Source organism: Protopterus annectens, chromosome 1.part1 (genome assembly GCF_019279795.1).
Source record: "Protopterus annectens isolate FY-2018-M chromosome 1.part1, PAN1.0, whole genome shotgun sequence".
Lineage (NCBI taxonomy): Eukaryota > Metazoa > Chordata > Ceratodontiformes > Protopteridae > Protopterus > Protopterus annectens.
Window position 1 is genome coordinate 1970696099 of NC_056726.1, and position 6875 is coordinate 1970702973.

The window sequence follows — 6875 nt, forward strand, 5'->3', positions numbered from 1 at the left end:
TGTTTTGAGAAAATTATATATATATATATATATATATATATATATATATATATATATATATATATATATATACAATATATACACTAGAAGTCACTACATCGTCAAGGAGAGTATGAGAATTCTTATGTTCATTTGGTCTCATAAGGGATAGTGGAATGGGGATAGTCTATATAGAAAGTAAAGATAGAAATTCAACCATTTATTGTATGGTTAGGGAAAATATCTAGATACACATATACTAAGAGAAGGGGGAAGATGCAAGAAAACTGGTTATACTACATTCATTTCTTATTAAAAGGTTAGCTTTTCATGTCAATTTGTGGGAGAATTTTATTTGTCAAGAATTATATCTAGTAAGTAACCCCAATATTTTTGGTTATAGTGTTTGTTTTTTGTTTTTGAATAAACTAATTTTTGAGATGAGATATATTTGATAGCAAGATTGCTAAAATTTTCCCATGTAATTGGTGACATGACATTCCAATTCTTTGTAATAAAGAATTTAATAAGGGCATACATCATAATAAAGACATGTTTTAATATTTTTGGAAGTTGATTGATGTTAATGTGCAATATAGCTGTCTCCCATGTAAGGGTTGATTTTTCATATCCCATCTTCTGTAATCTTACTCTCAAGGAACACCATAAGTTGTGTATCTTAGTACAGTTCCACATAACATGTAAACTATCAGCTGTTTGATCCGGACAATAGGGAAATATAGGCGAAAAGTTAGGACTGAATTTATTTAATTTAGATAAGGTATAATATAGATTGTTATTTATCATAATTTGTGTATATAACAGCTTCTTGAAAGGAATGAATTTGATTGTATTTTCAATGGCTAGTTTCTTATTTTCTTCAGTCAGTGATTGATTTTTCGTTTGCCAATAGTTTGAAAATAATAAAGAATTCTGATGTTTTGCGCTCATTACAATTTTATAAGTCCTAGAAATTGTTTTCCCTTTAATCGCAAGATTTTCAAGTATTAATTTAACTAAATTTATGTTCTGTAAGTCAGTGTGTATTTGTGAGAATTTAGCATTTATAAGATGGTGAAGTTGTTTAAGGATAATACTATATTTCTTAGGAAGTTTGAGTTCAAGTCTCATTTGCCCCATGTTAGAGTTTTTCCATTGGTATATATCCCATATTGTGCAGTCTTTTATCAAGGGGTAGTTTGTTAGATTTACGGGTTTATTATTTATTAGTAGATTAGGATTTAGGTGTAACGGTTGTATAAGGGCAAAAGTGTCAGCTAATTGCAATGATTTAAATAGATTCTGTGTTGTAAGAATCATGTTTTTAATTAGTGGGTGTAGATTCTTTGTGTATATGCTAGCCTGGTTTAAATTCAAGAATGGTAGAGACTTGATATTATAGCCAAGGGATTTCAACTGTTCATACCAGATTTTGGTCCACTGGGGTGTCAAAGTATTTATATAAGAGTCATAGTTTATTATTTACATATACTAAAATTGGAATGATACAGAGAAGATTAGCATGGCCCCTGCGCAGGTCCATACATTTTAAATGGTTACTGTTTCATTTTTCTGAATGAACATATATGTTTGACAGCATCACACTTATGAATAAACTCATATTGTGTTAAGTTGTGATGTTACAACACAATCCATTTATGATGCTGATGCATTCTGCACTCGCCCCTTGCCCCATTGAGAAACACGAAAAAGGAATAGATGATCTAAACTGGATGTGATTTGCAAGATATGAGATTCTGATGGGAGAAACACTTCTTTAGGTATGGAGTAAAACATCAATAATAGAATCAGAATGTGTTACTTCTGGTGCAAGTCCTTTTTCAACAAAGAATAAAGATTTCACATCAACAGTGTTTTTTTTCATGCAGACAGCATCTCTCACTCCCAAAATAACCAATTTCTTTCTCTGACTGGGTCACATCCATTGCTTGATTGTGACCAAGAAGAAGAAGAAGAAATTCTGTCCATACAAATATATCTCTGCTTGTTTCACACACACATACTCATACACAGACATCCACAGAAATGCGTGCACATGTTCATGAACATATGCAGAGCTGCATGCACACATAGATGCACGTATGCACATATATCCACACACACATACACACGTGAGCATGTATGCACATACATACACACAGGCATAACACACACAAACATGCACACACATGCATGTACTTGCATACATATGCAAACTACCTTGATACATCAGACAAAAATTTGTATAACAGTAACCAAGTGACTGTAGTAACCAGTTGCTTTCAAATAAAGATTGCTCCTTGCCCTTAGGAGTTAACAGTTTTTAGGTGGGTACGTCACATGTCTTACTGTGATCAAATCAAAGAAATTCTATCTACAGTAATCTTTTTTCACAGCCACAGAAACACAGACACACAGACACAGATACAGACAGACAGGCACACACAGACATACACACACACACACACACACACACACACACACACACACACACACACACACACACACACACACACTCAACATTCATAGAAATATGAAGTATCAGTCCCTATTGTTCTCCAACTGAATTGAAATCAAACCCCATGTCACACAATCTATGCTTACACACACACACACACACACACACACACACACACACACACACACACACACAGCACTGCTGCTTTTATCATCGTTTTTCATTAAAACAAATAAATCAGTTATTTCCTGTGGACACTGTTTGCTGTTTAAATTGCCAAAAGATCTAACATTGCAATTTATTATCTTATTCAAGGATCATTTGTTGATTTCCATGCATCGTCTTACGACCATTTTATTTCTTATTTTTTTATTTAAAGGATATTGTCACCCTTGTCCTTTGTAGTGTATGCTGTCAATACTCCCCACAGATATGTATCTGATATATGGGGTATCTTGCCAATAGCTATTTATTTTATGTGCAGGCTAAATCTGTCCCAGATATTCAGTGTCTACTGCTCTTAGAGATCTCTCATAAATGTTGAGAGTTCACTAGGTAAGCACTCAGACCTGAGGCATATAAGTAACCAGTGTCAGTGATTAAATGCCCATAGCAAAAACTGAGGTATTGGCTAACCATTACTTTCAGTTATATTGAAGGAAGAGAAACCAGTATGATATACAGAATTATGATTGGGTCACTGATTGTAATGAGCATAACATATGATTGAGATATGGATGCTAAGAAATTCACCCGAAGAGCAAAGCTCAAGAGGTATATCTTGGCACCCATGTTGAGAACACATAATTCTTCAATACAGTTGGAGATCTGATCAAAAAGTTTTGTAGTGCATTGAGATTTTCTCTTCTGAATATACTACTAGTTAGATAAAAATTACATAAAAAATGTGATGACTTGTTCTGGCTTTGAATAACAGTAAAGATGTGGGGAAGTGATTGACGTCTTTACACATTCACTATCTAAGGGAAGCAATTTAATTCAAAATGCATGTGTACTTTAGCATACAGGAGGCAGAAACAAGAGTTGAAACTAAGCCATTTCATGCCCTGCTGCTGGTCAGTGCTGCCTGCTTATTGTGCAGACCTGACCTTAACTACGCATAGTGGGTGGTTAATTGCTAAACACACCTGTAAGCATTATTACAGTCAGATCTTGTGTTACAACAGTACTGAGCCAAGATATAATTTACTGTTCTTTTCAGCATAATCTGAGTGTTTCATATATGACAAAAATGTTACCGATTAGCATATCATCAGACTTCCATGTTCAAGTAGAGGTTATTTTTGTAAATTACTTTGGGTATTTGGGTAAGTATCTCAATGGCACATTATTCATACTAATACAATATTGTACTCTAGAGAATTTGAATAGTTCTTTTTAATGTTTAACAGTAGATGTTTTTTTACTGTAAATTAAAAAATACAGGAAAAACAGAATGTCTTAACACACTCACAATAATGCATATTAAGGTACCGCGTCTAAAAGGGTTGAGTTGTCTTCATTTTATATATATATATATATATATATATATATATATATATATATATATATATATATATTTATATATATGTATATTATATTCCTACATCAATAGCATCTTGTATATTATATTCCTACATCAATAGCATCTGTGGAATGTACCTAAATTATATTATTTTCACACATTCCAGACATGCTGTTGTTACTTGGGCAACTGAATCAGCATTAAAAGTGTAAAACCATATATATATATATGTGTATATACATATATATATATATATATATATATATATATATATATGTATATGTTTGTGTCTTTCGGCTTTTCCCGGTTAGGGGTCACCACAGTGGAACTCCGGTCCGCTAATGATTGGTAGTGGATTTTTACATACTGGGTTACGAGCCCTGACACACAGTCTTCAACGAAGTTACGCCCGATTCATGTATGCCTCCACACAGAAGACGCTCTAGCTGAGAATCGAATGGGACAACAGCAACAGTACATTGAAATAACATGAAGAAACTCTTGTATATATTTTCTTATAAACTCCAAGTACAGCTAACCGTAGGTGCGCGGGTTTGCCCATCGCTTAGCTATGGTTAAAGCAGCTGAAAAGGCTGAAGAGGCTAACAAGGGATATATATGCAAATGAAGCAGCACAGCAATAGTATAGTGGTTAGAGCATCTGCCTAATGAACAGGCATTCCCCGTTCGAGTCCCACTGCTGCCCATATCATTTTCCATGTGAAATCTGTATGTGAACATATTTTAACATCTTATTGCCGTATAACCCACATAATAACATTTAAATGTGAACTGGAGTACTGCATGAAATGCACACGTGAAATGTCAGTGTCATAATGAATAAGGCACTAGTAAGCAGGTTTAAGCACAAATAAGCAGTAGTAAGCATGTCTAAGTGCGTTTGCGTGGGGGTAAGCATTGCCCACACGGATTAAGCAAAGCAGAAGCTGAGTGTAAGAAACTGTAACGGGAGGTTAGCAGTGTTTACCATCACGCAAACCCACGGAAAACCCTCTCACAACTGCTTTAAAGTGCCTTAATCACTTTTGATCCAACGGCCCATGTTCTGCCCAGCAACAAAATAAACTGCCTCTGCAAGGATAAAACTCTGGACCCTGTTCACTATAGTCACAGTAGTTAACCACTAAGCCATCATAGCAATATATATGAATGAAGTATCAGCAAACTAATCCTCACCACAGGAAAATCAAACCAAACATGTGAACTGAATCTATGTACAGTGTGAAGTGGTATAACCTGCTACATAACATAAATATATGAACTGGAGTACTGCAGTAAGGCCAGATGTGAGGTGTTATTGCAATAAAGTGTTGAAGTTCACAGGACTGCATACAGCATACGTACACATGAATAAAGGATACAAGACACATATATAACATGTAATGAAGAAGACGTCAATGCAAAAAGGCAAATATCATACAAATCGAATATTAAGCACCTCTAAGCATTGCACAGCACTGCTACCCAAACTACTCGCAGGATACTACCAGTGGGAGAAACAGTATCAACCTGCAAAGTCTAATCTTAAACAAACGCATGTTCATCCCTAGCGGGACAAACCCAAATATTCTGCTAAAAAGAGTCCTTAGGGTAACATGACATGCCGTACAGGTAAGCAAAGAAGGATATGTATGTTTCCGGACTGAACATGTGGGAACCCTGAAGATCCATGGGGTGAGACAACTTACATGATGGGTCCCGAGAAGTGGAGAGTTGGCAATGTGTAGTGGTGTGGTGAGATTCGGATCGAACCTGTAGGAAGGCTGACTGATGTGGAGGAGGGATGGGATGGAGGGAATGATGGGTAAGACAATATGGGCTGAGGCATGCCGGGGTTTGACGGACCCATTGTAATGGGACTGCCCCATGGATGTAAGCAAGAAAGGAGGGGGGGGAAACAGGAAGATAACTGAGACATACCATTTACCATGGCAAAGCACGTTATGAGTAATATGTATGTTGCATAACCCATGGAATAACATATATATATATATATATATATATATATATATATATATATATATATGAACTGGAGTACTACTGCCATGAAAGAACATATACACACACATATATATATATATATATATATATATATATATATATATATATATATGGATTCCTATTACAAGAACGAAAGTTCACTACTTCGAACTTGTAATAGGAAGCCTCACTTCTGCGAAAGTTCACTTTAACAAAAGTGAAATTTTGCATAAGTGCACTTCACCGAAAACACAGCAACACAGTGGAGGACATAAAAAACAAGCTATGTCCTCCACTATTGTGCAATAGTCACGGACCTTAGGGTTAGGGTAAGGAGATAGTTAGTAAAGCTATCCCCTTACCAACCCATGCCCTAACCCTAAGGTTCGACTATCACATAGTGGAGGACATTGCTATGTCCTTCACTGCGCAGATATCACGACCTTAGGGTTAGGGCACAGGTCATGGTAAGGATAGCTCACGGCTATGCCCTTACTATGACCCGTGCCCTAACCCTAAGGTCCGTGAGTATTGCACGGAAGTTCAGTACAACACCCGTTCATTGTACTGAACTTCGCGTAAGTGCACTTTCGATTAAGTGCACTTTTGCTGCAGTGAGCATTCCATGCACTATTTTGAATTAGTGAAAATTCAAGTCTACTGTATGGATCCCATATATATATATATATATATATATATATATATATATATATATATATAGATATAGATATATATATATAACCTGGAGTACTGCAGGAAATGCACATGTGAGGTGTCAGTATCATTATGCATAAAGCAGTAGTTAGGTTAAGCAGCAAGAAGCAGTAGTAAGCATATGTTAGTACTAGTAAGCAAGTTTAAGGCCATGTGTGTGGGTTTGCATGGAGGTAAGCACTGCTAATTTCAGGTTAC

At 35.7% G+C, this 6875-nt stretch overlaps 1 pseudogene; it reads left to right on the top strand.

Moving 5' to 3' along the window:
• Positions 1-1452: 1452 nt before the first annotated feature.
• LOC122817297 lies at positions 1453-1553 on the top strand (annotated as a pseudogene).
• Positions 1554-6875: the final 5322 nt, after the last annotated feature.